The sequence below is a fragment of the Falco naumanni genome, chromosome 7 (assembly GCF_017639655.2).
Source record: "Falco naumanni isolate bFalNau1 chromosome 7, bFalNau1.pat, whole genome shotgun sequence".
Lineage (NCBI taxonomy): Eukaryota > Metazoa > Chordata > Aves > Falconiformes > Falconidae > Falco > Falco naumanni.
Genome location: NC_054060.1, coordinates 33,447,452 through 33,464,514, shown reverse-complemented (window position 1 = coordinate 33,464,514; position 17,063 = coordinate 33,447,452). Strand labels below are relative to the sequence as shown.

Here is a 17,063-nt window from a genome sequence, read left to right as displayed (position 1 = left end):
GCAAAGCTTTGCTTCTGTATCACTTTCATTGCCTTCTGATTGAGGTTGACAGTGTGACAGGAAAGCAAAGAGAAGCAATTGCAGGCTGAATGAGAGCCTTTTTCAGCCATACAGCAGCCTCCTCCTTAGCCCCTGAGAAAAAGAGGTAACAGATGCCGATAGCAAGAATCCCTAACAAAGTCCTAACTTTGATGCAGACAGAAGACAAAAAAATGGGAAAGATTGTCTCACTTCAGAAAAACCTTGAATGGAGCACAAAAGAGGTGCTGAGGAGGGGGAATATCGCGGAGCTGGAAATGGCTGGGAGAGTTACGGAGCGACAGCGATCTCGAGAAATACATTGTTGGTGAAGGTTTCAGGTCTTCGTCATCTGCTGTTTCGGCAGCGTGAGGAGCTGGGGAAAGTGTCTCCAGCGATGGGGGGGTCGTGATGGGAGGTTTTCACTTCGCCGAGAGCTGTGTTTCCAGGAAGGGCACCTTTTCCCTTTCCAGAAAGTCACATTATTTACACAGAAAAGGAAGAGAAAATGACGGCTGGGGGAGTAATAGCTGCTCAGAGTAATTTTCTGATGGAAGGAAAACAGAACAGTGCTATATTTTCTCTCATCTCACCCTGAATAGATTGTGCGCAACAAGAGTTTTCCCATTCCTTTTTGCATTCTGCAATATTTGTTGTCATTCCTTTTTTTACATGGTTTTAAAAAAAAAAAATAATAAAAGCTTTACCAGGGAGTTCGTCTGTAACATTTGGACCTCATAGAATGACCTTAAATTAGTGCAGTGGGAAAACTGAGAATAAGAACAGCTTTTGTTTGCTCAAAACTGATCTGGCCCCTAACATGACACGAGCCCAACAGCTCTCCCTTTTTCAATAACATTGCGGCAGGAGCACACTCACCCATGGAAATGCAATATTGTGTGCTCGTATGTAGAGGATCTACTCAACGCCAGGTCTGATGCTGTACAATGTTTTGCATAATATACCATTATACTCACATGGTAAGGTGGTAAGAACCCCACCCCCCACCCCCAAGCCCTATAGATGGCTAAACCTCAATTTACCCCGGACTTCTGCAGAAATTGTATGGCATATGCACCAGCGGGATTAATAACAGAGGATGAAGCGGGCAGGTGAAATGCGCTGTCTCCCTCTTTCATCCACGCCGGTCATAGTCCTAATGTTATTTGCCTGTGTTTGCGTGGAGAAAGGGATGCTACAAAAGAGTGGCTTGCATTTTTCTTTCCCTAAAATGTTAGTCTCCGATGAAGAAAAAGAAGAAATGTTTCTGCAGGGAGGGGGAATAGGGTTGGTAGGACACCATGCTAACAGCCCTATGTGGACTGTTTAAAAGCTGGGCTGTGTTACTGGCCTAATTGATTGATGTGGTTTAGTCTTCAAATAGGTATTTAGAGAACGGTTTAAATGCGAATAACTGAGCAATACCTTATTAAAACTAACCGGCTGAAAAATTTATAAATTTACAGCTGGTTCAAATAAGAAAGGAAAGCCTATGTCATTTCCTTAAGGAGTAATGATAGTCTGCAGTGTCAACATGGCTTTAGTATATACACATTAAAGTGCTTGTATGCATGAGTCTCTATTTATGGGGTAATGGCATGCAAAATTTCAGATGGGTATTAAAATGGAGCATATTTCCTCTCTTGTAATTGCAGAATGGGAGAGAACTAATTTAATTATTTTTTGCCTCTAATTTAATATTCAGCAAACTATTTTATTTTCTCAAATATTGTAAAAAAGGATTTTCTCCCTGACTTAGACTTTATTTACTAAGTTTCATGGCTGCAGTATGTAAATTTTATATCTGAATTGAAAAAAACACTCTTAAAAATAGAAGTTGTAATATAAACATGCTCAACTTAAACTACAGTGGTGTTATAGCCATGTGGATGTGGCACCATAATTATAGTTTAAAAAGCAATTAAGATAAAAGCCAGTACAAAGAGATCAGCCAAATATCAAGAGACTAAATTCTAAGCAAAACAAATCCCTAACTTCAAGCTAAACAAACTTTTGGTGGTCCATGTACTCAACGTTTTAATATTCATATATAGACATGCAAACATACAGAGGGTTTGGGCTTCAAAAATGTGCCTTTAGCAGCAAACTGAGTTCAAAACCTCTCAAAGCTTTTCTGGAAAAAATTCATAATGGACATCTCCAAACATTTTAGGGCAGTTAAGCTGTGGGTTTCAGTGCTCATGGTTGACTCCTGTGCTGGGGTCAAATTGCCCATCCTCTGTCACGTGGAACCAGGATCTGCAATTCGGCTCCTCCCTGGAGGTGTGTTGGGCAGCGCTGCTCTGCTGCTGCTGGAAACCTTGGCAAAGATTTGGGCTCTTTTCTGGTGAAGTACTGAGGCACTGCGAGATGTCTGATCAATGTCCTGTGCAGTCTGTACTGTACTAGCAGGTTTTAGGTTGTATGTAAATATAAATATAGGAATACACATGTACACGCATAGTGTACATGTTTATGTTAGATGTGTGTTGCACAGAGACATGTTTGAATGGATATATTTGCACATAAATTCTATATATTCATGTAGATATGCAGTCCTGGACATATATAGATAAGAACTATATGCATTTTGCCCTGACATCCCTTTTTATTCCTTTTCTGTATCAATTTCTATTACAAACACATTCATATATTACAAACCCAACTAAAACAGACTGTAGAAGACAATTATAGCCCTACTCTATGCTTTTTGCATCTATAACAATCCTACACGATTTAATACTTTGCTGGATTGCTATTAAATGATAGACTTTCCAACAGGAGAGTGTAGTTTTCTGTGCAATTCTGTAGGCAGACTGGCTATGGAATCAAAAACAAAATTACAAAGCAAAAACTGACTTCTGATGTATTCAGTTTTATGGGATTTTTCCATAAGGGAATACATTATGTCTTAACTAGTGTTTTGCCTTAAAACATAAGTTTTGTTGAACCAATTAAATCAACCAACTAATCTTGCACATGAAACATTAAACAAGAATGAAGTGTCTGCAATTAGCAAATAGCTTTGATGTGACTAAATATCTATCTCTATGCATCACCAACGTTCTGGGTTTAAGTCCCAGATGATGTTAGACATGCTGAATGTAAATGTTTGCTGTCTATATGTTTCCAAGCAGCTGAGTCTTGGAGCAGCAACACTGCTGGGTTCAGAGAGATGGAAAACCAGATGCCAAGTCCTATTACTAGGAAAGGGTGTGTTTGCATGAAAACATGGGTAAAAAGAAATAAAAGCCAGCAAGCAAGCCCTGACATGGCATTGCACTGAAAGGGCAGGCAAAAAGCACCTAGTTAATACCCCTAAACCCAAAGATATTCTTTAAACCAGAAATATTCTTTAAAAGCTAGGCTAGAAGGAAAAGAAGTATGAATAATATGATAGTCCAAAAGTAGTGTATAGTGTAGAGCAGCCCAACTCTGCCAGCCTGGGAGAAAGCCCCCCAGCCTGGGCAACACTTCCCTCCTGGGCAGCAGCGATTTCAGGAACCTGATACTCAGAGTTTTAGAAACTTTAGAGGCATGAGAAGTTGTGGAGGTGTGGCTTAGTAATTGCTCACCTTTTTTGTGCAAACACCAAAATACCGCCCCGGCCAGGTTGCTTGGGAAGTACTGATGTGTGCGGGAGCAGGTGTGGATGTTGGTGGGGCCCCGGTGTGATTGCAGCGTGGGAAAGGAGGGACCCACAGCCCAGCCCAGCCCGCTCCGATCAGCCTGGCAGTCAAACAAGCACTTTCTGTTTAGAGAAATTCTTTAGAACTCAAACTCTTCCGCACCGCGACTGTCATCTCACGCCATGTTTGTACCATATTCAGCACAGTAAAGTCAGGCTCCAGACCTTTCTTTCACATTTTAATTTTTTTTTTTAATGTTTTGGTGTATGTAATGGTTTTGCTGTTTTGCTCCAGAGAGAAACTGAGACCTTCAGAAGTTAATCATGAGACAGGCATCCCTCAGTTACAGCTAAGGAAGGGGCAGGCTTAAATACCCAGCTGGATTCAGGCAGCAGAAAGACACAAGTCTGTGTCTCTCCAAGCAGCTCAGCGTGCTGATTGCTGAACTGCTACCTTGGAGGCAGAGCTCTCCCAACCCAGCTGAGAAGTGCCGTTTATTTTGTATGAATAATTCAATATTCACTAGATGTGAGAGATGCTTTAGGCTGAGGAGGTCAAGGAGAACCTGAGCAGGACCCACCTCTGAAGACCACCAATGAATTATTTTGGTACCACCATGTGAGGCATTACAATCCAGTCCTTTGGGTGAAATGAGGAGCAAACTTGAACTGTGAACCAGGGCTGGTATTACCTTGATGCAAGAAATAGTAACTGAACTAGGTATGCAGGGGTGGAAAAAGAAAAGTGATGCTGGAAGGACACAACCCATTTTAAGAATCTATCATCACAAAATAAATAAACTCACAGTTTATGGCAAACCTTGCAATTTAATGAAAAATAAAATCAATAAGAAATAGTAATGAGAAATAATTGTTTCCTTGAAATGTCAAAAATGACTGGAGCGAGTTATCTGTAGTGAGAAAACTTGTGCTTTCTCCAGAGCATATGGGTGATTTTCACTGAACGTGGAAATCCAACTAAGCAAACAGGTGCAGAGATTTGCGCTTTTCCCCTTGCATCTGAACGTCTTGTTATCACACCAGCAATTAATATTTTGTATATCTCCTGAAGATAACTTACAAAGATGAATTTATCAGGCATCGCAGCACCTCAGGGTGTGTGTGTGTCAATATTAGCAGGCACACTTTGCAAGAAGGGGAAAAGGATTCCCAGAGATCATGTATGACATCCCGTCAGCATGATGGGCAGCACCCTCCCAACGGCTTCATCATATGTGCTACACATTTAACCATAATTTTACAGGAGGGATATTACAAAACACTGGTGCAATAGCTGCATTCCTCCTCCTTCTTCCTGTCCAAAGTCTGCCTTCAGAAATAGGTTTTGGCCATTGTACACATTTATTGGTTAGTGTTGAGTAGCCCAATGTTGCCTGTACATGGGGAAAAGGTGGTGGTGGGGAATAGTCATTACATGTGTGTGGACACTGGTAATTTTCTTGATTTCAGATGTTTTGCTAGTTATGACGAAAAAAGAAAACAATTACAAGTGGTAAAAACGAATGTATCTGAGACAGTATTTTGAAGACTGGCATATCTCAAAAAAATCAGCAAAGGTGAGTGGTATAAATAAGACAACTCCTGTTCCTGCAGCATTGCTATAGGTGCTTGGAGAACATGCCTCAAAAGGCAGGAGGCAGCTTGAATAATTCACACCAAAGAGACTGAAGATTGCTGCTGTTTTCCAGTTTAAGTTAAAAATAATATTTCTCTTCTCATTGCTGACTTGCCTGAATGTGGTCGGGTCCAGAAGTGCTATGCTCTAGCTATGGAGTGATGATGAAAGAGACAACAGCTTGGACATGCTTGCTCCAGCATGGAGCAGGGAATCAGTCCTCTTCCTCACTGAGGTGAAGTCAAGTGAAGAAGGAACAACAGACACAGGACCAGGGCTTTCATCTTGGGATAAACATCAGGCTCCAGGCCCTGCCAAGAGCTCAACATTTTGTACCAGGTGAAAGAGCTACAAAACCAGAGGTCTCCTCTGACCGGAAAACCCTGTTGTGGAGCTGGACTGGGTCAGTCACTCAGATGAGATTCCTATGTCCAGAGCCTGGTTTGTTGACGTGGCTGACTATGCATGCCAGGCACTGACACAAGGTGCTTGGGCTTGCACCCCAGCTCAGCAGCAAGCACCCTGCAAGTATGCATCTCCCACCAGCCCACCGCCGTCTTGCTCCATGGCACCCTGGCCCCAGTCTGCTCACCAACAAGGTCAAAATTTTCTAGGGCAATCTGCCAGACAGACGATGCAACTGCAGAGCCTGTGCTTCCTTCAGGAAGCAGGCTGGAATGGCAGGAATATGTACGGAATACGATACCTCATTAGTTAACATCAAAAATTCCTGTGAAATAATAATTTTTAACTCATTGCCAATTAAATTAAATTCATACATGCCTGTAGTAACATTTGGGTCTCCAGGAAGAATCGGTGTTCAATTAAAAGAGAAGCCAAACACCATTAAAATAGAAAAGTACACTAAGTGCGGTTGAATTCCACCTGTTCATTCCAGATGTTTGCAGTGATTCACACATCTAAAGGCTCAGTAAATAGAGCTAATGATGGTTCAGAATATCTTAATACCAGTAGCTGCATCACTTAAAACCAGAGCTGCTTAAACAGGGTTAGAAGGCATGCTTCTAAAAACTTTGTAGGCATAACCTGCCCTTGTGGCATACTACAGCTTGAATTTGCTTGAGGATCCAAGACTCAAGCAATTCTCTGGAGATCTGCTTCAGATTCCTGGTTTAACAAAGGCAGGAATCTGTGGATTAAGAAGAACAGAAAAGGGAGGACAAAAAGAAAGATGGCTCCTATGAATGCAAAGTGCAGCCCTCCGAAATATATGCTGGGAAGCCAAATATTACCTGGCACTGTCTGCATTTGCTGCTTTTTATGCCATGGGCAAGTATTGTTCCCCATGTGTATGTCTGTGCAAGGGCAGCTGCTCTCACAGCATGTTTACATTTATGCACAGGGAAGCTAAATTTCTCCTGTTTTGTAGCCACTCTGACTTTAAATTCTCTGGGTAATTTATTTATTACCAACATTGCTTATTGCTGTACTTAACATATTTCCTTAACAGGGCAGCATTGCAGAGTTGGGATCTAAAGAGCACAATTTTCCTTGCATGGGAATGGTTCCTGATGGTTAAAGATCATGCTCTGAGCTGCCAACAGATTAGGACTTGTGGAAATCCTCTGCAATTAAAGGAAAACCATTCAAAGAAACTCTTTTCCCAGCCTGGGAACTAATGAAATTGGGATTCCTACAGATTGCTGCCCCAAGTCCCCAGCCCCTTCCTCACGCACATTCTGTGCTGAACCTTCCTTTTGTGTTCCCCATGAGCTCAGCACAGACATTTCCAGTTGGCAAATTCCACAACATTTATAGGAATTGAGTGTCTTTGAGATCTTTTGCCCCTCCATCAGTTCTATTGAAACTGGGCTGCAGATTTTAAAATTGCAAGTCATGGAGGGAGAAGACATGGGTCAGCATTGTTTTTGGAAACAAGACTTGTACCTGGGGTTGGAGGTGACTTTTGAAGACCCACCAGGAGATACCATTTTCAAAGCAGAGGACTCTACACTTAGAAAGCTTTCCCCACTCTTCAGGTTTTGGGGAGCAGTTGTAGAGTGAGTCCTAGCCAGTTTGATATATTTCTGCTGGACCTGTTGCCCCTAGGAGTCTAACTGGGTATTGCAAAACCAGAACTGTTCCTACTCCAGGCACACCCAATGTCCTCTGGTAATCAGAGTATCTCAGGCATACAAGCATTTTGTGGTCCATAGTTCCTTACTAGGCATATGGACCATCCCTTGAAATATGTCCAAAGAAGACATAAGTCTTAGCAGCAGTCTTAAGGGTCATTGAAGCAATAACCACAGGCTCTTCTTTATAGTAACTTCCTCTGTTTGTCATGAAAGGATCTCAGTGCTCAAAGTCAGGGGACACTGGGATGTAGGGCCAGGAGGGTTTCATGAAGGCACCTCACCCATCCTCTGCCTTAAGGCAAGATTAGGGCTAGCTTACTACTCCTGACAGATTTTTGTCTAATCTGATCTTAAAAGCCACCCACGAGGTCCTTGGACACTCTGCTCAGCAGTCCCGTCAGTTCAGCACTGTTCTTAATGCAAAATGAGAATATGAGAGTGGGAGAGTATGGACTGCAGCTGCCCCTCTCTCTAAGGACACTCAAAATTCATCACTACTTTGGGAAAAGAAAGCACTATTTTCTCATCACAGTTTCTTGTGGGCTCCTGGCAACGTTCCTGCATGGACAACCTGGAGTTGGCCATGAAGCTCTGTGCTGGGTGGCACTTGGTGGGAGCAGCTGGGGATACACCAGGCAGAGCAGAGCCTGCAGCTCGGGAAGCAGGAATGCTGCTCCGGCCAAGGAGGAGGGTTGTGTTTCTTTCCCTTCTGCTGTTCGCTCCCTTGCACGCATAGCGTTTCTGCAGGCTGTGCACAGGGACCAGGATTTGGGCATTAATTAATAGGATTATTTCTTATGAATTCCTTCTTCCCTTTTCTGTAGGCTGTTTTACGAGTAGTGGTAGGTTTGACTTGCCTTCAGTAAAATGCCAGGGGTGGTTTTGCAGGGCTAGGGATGGGACGATAGCTATTGCTGCCCCTTTAGTATCATCTGATATGGGGCACATCCTCAAATTAGGAGAAACACGGGACAGCATATTACCGTTCCCTTCAGCTTGTACATGGAGATACTTTCACTAATATACCACATCTCTCACACATTAAGAATCCCTCCTCCCCGCCCCCCCCCCCCCCCCCCCCCATTTGATATTCCCCGGGGGAAGCAAGATGGGATCCCAGCATCGTGCCTGGAGGATGGTTTGTGTGCACTAACTTTCCCCTTCAAGTAGGATTTTGCCAAAACCCAAGGTTTGAAAAGATCAGTTGTGTGGTGAAGGAGCAGCTCAAACCAAGGAGGCATTGAATACCTTTGCTGCTGCTCTCGTCTCAGAATCTCTTTTCTTCATTATTGTAATACAGCCTTTCATGTGATTTCTCTATGTAACCGATAACGTTCTTGAGCTTGCATTTCACAGGAAAGGTTATTTTTGAAAAGAATAAAGAAAATCCTTATCAACCTACACGCTTGTTGTAGGAATGCCAACTCTCTTATAAGTGCAGGCCCATCCATTCCTTTATTTTGATGTGAAAAAATCTCCTGGCCTGCAACTACAACATGTAAAAGGTATTGCAAGCAGAACTTGATCTCATCTCACTCTGAAGACAGCAGGGGCTTTCTCCCCCAGAATAAATCCCAAACAAACACCCCTCTTGCGCCTAGCTTTACTGACAGCTTCAGCAACAAGAGATAAACTTCAACCTGTGTTTCCTTTCCAAGCTTAGTTGTTCAACACTTTTTCTCCCCTCCTGTACCTGCTTCGATCTCCTGCAACAAGCAATTATCCAAATGATATTGTGGCTGGGGATAACTTAATATCCCTCCTGATACAGTGCAGTGATATCATGGCAGCTTCTGCAGGTCTCAATGGATTTAACACAGCGTGCCTCAAAAAAAGGGTCCTCCTCCAAAGGGGTCTTTGAATCTGTCCTCCATTATAAGCACATCTTGCAGAAATGAAAGAGGGAATGGCAAAAATTCATGCCTAGGAAACTCAGTTCCTTGCCCAGGAGCATTCAGACCGATTGCTGCCCTCTAAGGGAGGTAAAACGGTCAGTTATTCTGACTGTTCACAAATGTCTAGGAGTCCCTATCCTACTTCATGTCCATTGGAAGATGGAGAAGGGGATCACGGCTCTCAGATACTCATTCAAAACAGATGCCTCCCTTCCACAAAATCACATTTCTGGGACAAATGTGCTTCCACACAAGAAGTGTTATAAATATCCAAAGAAAGCTTGCCTCTGTATTCTTACATTCTCAGAAAATACAGCATCAAGTTAATTTCAAGGTCAGTGGGGGGATCCGGGTGTGGTGTGGTAAAGGCAATTCACCAGAAACTTCACATGGCAAAGCCCACCCTGGAGGAAGCTGGAACAGATGCAAAAGGGGGATGGGGGTGGCCATGGCTTATTGCTATGGAGCCCTGCTGTCAACCCGTAGTGAAGGTAGCATGGCAAGTGGGAAAAATGCAAAACCTGCTGAAGGGACAAGACATAGATTTTCTGTAATTAGCAGCTGATGCCCATTGATTTTTGAAATAGCAACTCTTTAAAATAAACCAGGTTGCACAATGGTCATGCTGGCCCAGAAAAATGCGCCTGAGCTCCTGGGTCTGCTTCAGTGACAGATAACAGTGACACCACCACGGCTTTTAGCATCATTGATGTGTGCATGCAATGGAGCAGGGACTGCATCTAAAAACCCTTTCGACCTCAGACCAATTTGTGTAAACAAACACAAGTGTTTCCAAGGCTTGATTGACTGAAGTCAGCAAGAAGGTTTCTGTTGACTCCACTGGGCTCCAGATAAGGTTCTTCAGTTCAGTACTATCCAAAATGCATCTGCTTTTCTGCTTTAGTGCTATTGTTTGATGAAGGTCAAAACCAAATGAACCTTAATTAGCTTCAAACTGAGTTTCCATGTTTACAACATACTGGTTCATAGTTCTGTACTTAATTCAGGTATATATATTGTCAATCTTCTGTGAACTCTGGCTTCTCTTAAAATGCCTGTTTGTCTCACAGTCTCACTAACTACAATGTCATATTTCTAAATTCTCATATAATCAAAGGTACACTAAAAATAGAGGAAATTCTTGCATATCAGGATAAAAAAAAATGCACACAACTTCTTTGCTCACTGATGCAACCAAAACACCCAGGAGTTATTATACTGTGCAGTCCCTTGACAGAGACTTTTATTTCATGGAAATTACTATGATTAAGATTCGAATGCTTTTTTTCCATTTTCGCACATTACTTAATCAATGTGAAGTACTGTGTAAAAATTGCATCTCTTCATAACAGTGATTTTGACCAAGTCAAGTGTTGCTGCTAGAATCCTAATCCAGACTTGTGATTCAATTATCATTTAGAGATTTTCTAAATTCAAATTAAGTTTACAAAAAAAAAAGAAGTTAATATCAGTATGGATCATTTGTAGGTTTTATCAAAATAGTTTCCTGTTGCAAGAGAATGTAAAACATGTTGGATTTTTTCTGTTTCATTTACTTCTTTAACTTAATGTGAAAAATATACAGAGCTGCATGGAATCTGAGCATTAAAATCTATACCTTGGGACACTTCTTGTTCATAATGTGTTGTTTATATTTTTTAGGCAGCCACCCTGAGAGCTTATGAGAATATTTAACCTCTGGATGTGAGCATCTGATTGAAGTGATCACATTACCAGAACTTCCTGAGTTACTGTTCATCAGCTGAGTCCCAGAAACTCACTGCTACCTCACAACCCAAAGTAGAGCTACAACTACCTCAAATAACAAATAACCTTTATCTGTCAAAAAAATCCCTCCTCTTGATAATCTACTCTAAAATTTGATTGGGATATGCATGTACGTGGTCGCCTACGAACAGCTACAACCTCATGGCTTCCACTCGTATGCCCATGTAGTCAAGTTGGCTATTTCAGTCTTTTTTTGGGGGGTGGATAAACTCACTGTGGGCTGCCCATGGGTGTTAAGTCAGCAGTAACTATGACGCTGGTCTGGCCTCTTACACACTCATGCAATTTGACTTTGAAATTCCTTCCTCAAAGCCAGTAATGTTGGTAACAAATGTTTTTTGGGAAAAAACACCAGCTACTCAACATAAAGGATCTAATCCGTGGAGAAGTTGCTACATCCCTTGGCCCCAGAGATAACACAATCTATTCTGGAGAGCATTAGCCTGGAATTCATAATGCAAAGCCTCTAGATTTCAGAGGCGAGCTAGAAAATTACATTTTCATTAATGTTTTGACTAATTATTCTCCTACAGCCATGTAGAAAGGTTACCTGGTCTCTTAAATCTGGTATGTATCTAGTATGCTAGCAATTTTCCTTCCTTTTCATTCCTCACAGGACAGAAATTAGACATTGTCATTCCATATTATTTGCGACATGTTGACATTATAATTTAAAAGGATGCAGCAGTTCTGAACAGCTGGAGAGTAATCCTGAACAATCCTTGACAGTTTTCTTTGGAGGATGAATGCCCCTCCCTGGAGAACTGCACAGTCTCTTATTTTAAACTAACAGCTAATTTTAGACAGTTTGCCCTCTTAGAAATGCATGCCACAGAGACTTCTCTACATGGTGAACAGCAGTGACCAGAGATAAGCACCCACACAGAAAAAGAGAGCGCTCTAAAATAGATTTTTCCTCTTCTAAGAGACATGACTTGTTTGCCGTATTGCCTGATGGAGCCAAAGAGACACTCTCATTGCTGGCTCTCGCTGAGACAGCCCTCCCTTGTGCTATGCAGAGCTGAAAGCTTCTTGAATGCTGCACACGCTTTGAGACTGCTGTGGTTTACTTCTCCTCAGAGGCTTGGGGGGAATTGGTTTAAGCAGAGGGGATTTCCCCCCACCCCACCCAACAGGTTCAGTGTGCTATGCTTGGAACCTCTTGCCCCTGGAAGGGAGCAGGAAGCAATCTGCAGCAGGGTCATGCATCACCTCCGTCTCCCAAAGGTCTTGGGTGCGATGACACCGAGCAACGGGGACACAAGTCAGAAAACACCTTGTGGAAGATGGAAACCAGTTTCATATGGCTTTGCCTTGTGGGTTTTGGAGGGAAGGGAGAAGGGTGGCCTGGGGGGCATCTCTTCCAGCTGTCTTGCCGGGAGCAGGGGAAGCTGCTGTGCCTGTTGCACAGAGCCCCACCTCTGCTGCCATTCTGCAGCTATGGTCTAGCCTTCAGGACGGGTTCAAACACTCCCTACCAATAAGAAAAAGTCCTGACTTCACATCATCACGCTCCTGGAACATCCCAGGCAAAAGTGCATATGCTGCTTGTAGATGAGACATCAGGCAGGTCTGTGGGGTGATTTGGGTTCAGGTTAAGCATAAACAAAAGCTGCTGAAATGACTATTGCTTTGTCATGTGTCATGCGGTCTGAACAGAAGCTAATCTGGTTTGCAGGAGTCATTGAAAGGACAAGAGAAATGGTTCTGTGTTGTTACAGGAGCTGGAGACACTGCCAACACAGAAGGGGTGCTCTCCTGAAAAGCTCCTCCCTCTCCTGGGTATAGGAGCAAGAGCAAAGAAGGGCTGAAGGGACAAACCTTTTTGTGCCATAGATCGATCAAAAGCCTGCTGTGTTCAAATAGGTGCAAGGCTGGGTCAGACCTGAATTGTGCTCAACCACATTTTTCCTAGATTTGCAGCAGACACTAGTGTGGTCCGTCTGGCCACTGATGGTTGACTCCCACTTCACTGGGACCCCTGAGAGGCTTCAGACTGGCTCTGATGGGGCTTTGGTCTAGCCTTTACTCTGTATAAGTTTTTTTATATGCTGCACATCTCCTCCAGGGAATGATCTGCCTTTTCTGAACAGGAACCACAGCTGGCTGCAGAATAAAAATGTCTGGAGTTGTGCTATGCTGGATGCTGTGCCCTGTGTTTTCCCTGTGAGGGCAAAGTCATCACTGGTTTCAAGGACAACAGCTTGAGGTCCCTTCTTCAGCTGTCATTCAGGAGTTTGCCTCATGGTTCCTACCAGTGAAATATTTCTACCAAACGAGGATAGTGCTCCAAAGAGGAAAGTCTGACAGAAAAAAACCACAGAGTTCCTGGTTCTTATTTCTCTAATTAAAAATGACTCCCTTCAGCACTCAAAGCTCTAATCTGGGTGTAATACCTTTCAAGAAGAGAATGCTTCCCTTGCAGAGTTTGGAGCAGCAAGCTTCAAAATCCAGGTTTTGGATAGAGGTGTTTGAAAACAATTCCACTGTATCTATTTTGTAGTTGGAGGAGCCGATAAGACATGCAGAAGAAAACCCTGTGAATGTAAAGAGACTGAGTGGACTGATATAAATCCAATTCTGCAAGATCTGTGCTGAGAGGACTTGGTCACAGGAGTAGTGCTGTTCCTGCGAAGAAGCGTTTTCAGGCACCAGTTCCCAGTATAGCACATGGAGGAGCAGAACAGGTATTACCCTGTGTTGTGCCTTGGGGCCCACCGGGATGGGAGATGGAGCTGTTCGAACACTTGTCTGTGTGCAGGCACTCGAGTGAACATATAAAGCGTGTGTGCCAATGCTGAAGGGCTTACAGGACTCAGGTGTTTGCACCTGATAAAAAGCCAGGACAAGTGTTGTGGGAGTGAGGGAGTCTGAAGAGGACAAGTCAAGACTCAGTCTCTTTCCCTGAATGATTCATTGCCCTAAAAAACAGAATGTGAACTGTATTTTTCATTAAGGACCAGGTTCCCCCAGCTAAGAGAGAACCCCAAGAGCATTTCCCCTGTACATGGGAACAAAGGGGACTGAAGCAAAGTAATTTTCTGAGGTCCTTCTGAACTTGTTCTCAAGCAATTGCTAGACATGTGAGCTCAGCCAGTTACCTATGCCTCCATAAAGAAGAAGGTAAAATACAATAAAATGGCTTAGCAGAGTTTTAAAACCCTGATATCGCTATCGATATGCCATGGAAAGTGGACAGTGGTGGATAGTAACAGTGCAGTGCCCTCAGGTCGGTCTTCTTGTGCTGAGATATAGGAAGTGTCTGAACAAGTCCAGTCTTACTAGAAACTGTCCTCTGGAGCACATCAACCCTGTTCATCATGGTCCTTCAGATTAGCTCACTGCCTCATTACCGTCTCCATCACGGCTCTAAGTATGGAGTTGATGCAAGTCTAATTAACAACCTGTGATGTGATCCAGGACACATGGTGGAAAACCATGTCCAGGCCAAAGGTTCAGTGAGTCTTGACAACTCTGCTCTTTGAATGAGGTTGAGATCCTCTCCTAATGTCACACAAGTCTTTGCAAAACATTCCTGGGACAGCCTGATGGGGAGACATCAAGGGCATTGGGTGGAAGAAGGACTGGTGGGAAATACAAGAATACTCCTGCCTGATGGCTCCTGGGCCATGAAATCCTCTGAGCTCGTCCAGCAGATCTCCCAGGACCTGATTCTACCCTCTCATCCAGTGGCTGGAGGCCTCCTGGAGCCAGTGGACCCTGATGGCGATTAGTAGAGCAGAACACTGGTGTGGGGGGCTTGTTCCTGCAGTGTCTTAATGGCCATATGTGCAATTAGAGGCATGAACAATTCTGGCCCCAAATAGCTCTCTCCAAACCAAGGCTGGTACTACTTGGGAAGGAAACATCTGTATCTCCCCATGGCCTCAAGCCTTCCTCAGGGATGGAGCTGTCTTTACCTGTGGAAATGCATCCTAAAATGCTTTTGAAAGCCGGAGTCCTCTCCTGACTTGCTTCATCCACTGGCAACAGAAGACATCCTTTCCAGGATAGAAAGAAAAACAGAACCCCCTCCTTTTTTTCTTTCTTCTTTGCACATTTTCAATTGAAATAGCTTTGTGCAAGCTATACTGAATGCACTGCAAATCTCTTTGCATGGTTAAAGTTGATTAATTGGGGTTGGAAGTGAAAATTAAAAAACGGCAGCAGTTAACAAAATACAAATAGCCTCCCTTGGGCCTTGCAGATGATGGAGCACAAACCGAGATGCCTGAGCTGATTCTGCCTTGAGGAGGACCACCTCCTTCACCTTGGGTTAAACACTCAAGAGCAGAGATGGCTTTTGGAGGGAGGGGGTTGTCCTGAAAATAATGTGTATATAATCCTCAAGATAATAAATTTCTTACAGATGCTTTGTAAACTTTCGTGTTCAAGAGCGCAAGCCATAGTACTTTTTAAATCCCTAGGGGTTGTACTTGATATCTGTTTGTTATTTCTTAATGCTAGTCGATCTTTTTTTCCCCCTGTTTTTTTAAAGCTTGCAGCAATAAGCCTGAGACTTGCGTCGGCAGTCGCCACCACTTCTGCCATTCTGCAGTGAACTTTGTGCGCGTTTTCATATTCCTTTTCTTACACTCCTGATAAAAGCATTATCAGGGAAATTCAAAAGCAAGCAGAAAACTGGCATAGCTAATTTAGGCTAATTAGTATGGCAGAAGCTGAGTCTTGTACTTCAGAGGTTCCCATGCCCTCCCATGTCTCCACCTGATCGCCTTGTCCAGCAGCAAACCCAGGAGGCAGCTCCAATTATATCATAACCTCTTCAAACACCAAGCCACTCAAGCTAATTTTATCCTATTAAACAGACTGAAGGATTCAGAAGAAAGGTTCTACCCCAAAAGCTTCAATTACCAGTGTCCCTGATTACCATCTTTACAATCCTATATGCTACAGTTAAATACTTTTTTGCTTAGTGTTGCTTTCTTGATTTAGATGAAAAGCGAGTATTAAGAGCATGTCTTTTCAACTCAAGCAAGTGACATTCATAAAAAAAAAGGAACCTCTCTTGTTATTAGCGTGTATAATCAAAGTCAAGTTTAGAACCGTTCAAAGACAATGTAATTGGGGAAATGTAAACATCCCCTCTCATCTGGTGGCATTTAAAGCAGCCACAGGTAACTGCCAATATAGCAGTGATGGCCAGAAGTATTAGGTCTAGAGGAAAAAAATATAAAAGAAAACAGCAGGATCTCCTGAAACAAGGAAATGTCAAATGGTGTTTGAATTAAATCTCATGTCACTAATCAGCAATAAAGACAGAAAATAACCTCTAAGGTATTGATTGAGCTGGTTCATCCTTCCTTGCACCAATAAGTGGTAGACGTTGGCTGTGAGCATACAGTCACGCCTGGTCCCAGATGTGTCTGGGCTTAGGGCAGTGCACAAACGTTCCTCCCTCTGTCCCAGTTCTGATGGTGGCCTGGAGCCACTCTCCATCCCCATGACACTCCTTCTCTGCTGGCCATGCCCATGGGAGGTGGGAGCTCACCGGAGAAACACTGCCATTTTCCTGGCCAGTGCCTCCTGCAAGGGGGTTGCAATCTTGGCTGATGACTCCAGGTGCTGCTATAATTCAAATAATACTTGTGATCCAGGCTATTATTTTTAACAATGGAGATGGAAATTGAAAGAATATATGTCATATGACCATCAAATTAACCCTTCTCTGAACACTGAACTTGGGAGGAGTTCAGCTGACAGCAGTACCTGTTAGGACAGCATTTATATGGCAACAATATGAGAATATCGATCATCTGGGAAATTCAGTAGCACAAGTCATAGTAAAAACACATCTCACTTTTTTTAAAGTGAACTTGTTCTTCGCCTTCCATAAATAGACTAATTTTACTTATTCCTTTTCTTCCACAGACAGTAATTGTTTTTAACAGACTTACAACTTCATATTCTTGTTTTCTTTCAGCATCATCCCAACTTGTTAGTTCCCAGTCCATCATGAACTGGAGGTGTTTGGGGGTTGG

The 17,063-nt window shown here is 43.1% G+C and overlaps 1 long non-coding RNA gene across 3 annotated transcripts in view; it reads left to right on the top strand.

Moving 5' to 3' along the window:
- The window catches only part of LOC121091702, an 88,766-nt gene extending 73,321 nt beyond the window's left edge, over positions 1–15,445 (top strand). Inside the window, exons 3-4 of one of the 3 annotated variants that reach the window (XR_005829014.1) lie at positions 10,939–11,076; positions 13,158–15,445. This is a non-coding gene — a long non-coding RNA (uncharacterized LOC121091702). Of the gene's footprint in view, positions 1–10,938 lie in introns of all 3 variants that reach the window. The other 2 variants (XR_005829013.1, XR_005829012.1) reach the window with 2 other exon arrangements.
- Positions 15,446–17,063: the final 1,618 nt, after the last annotated feature.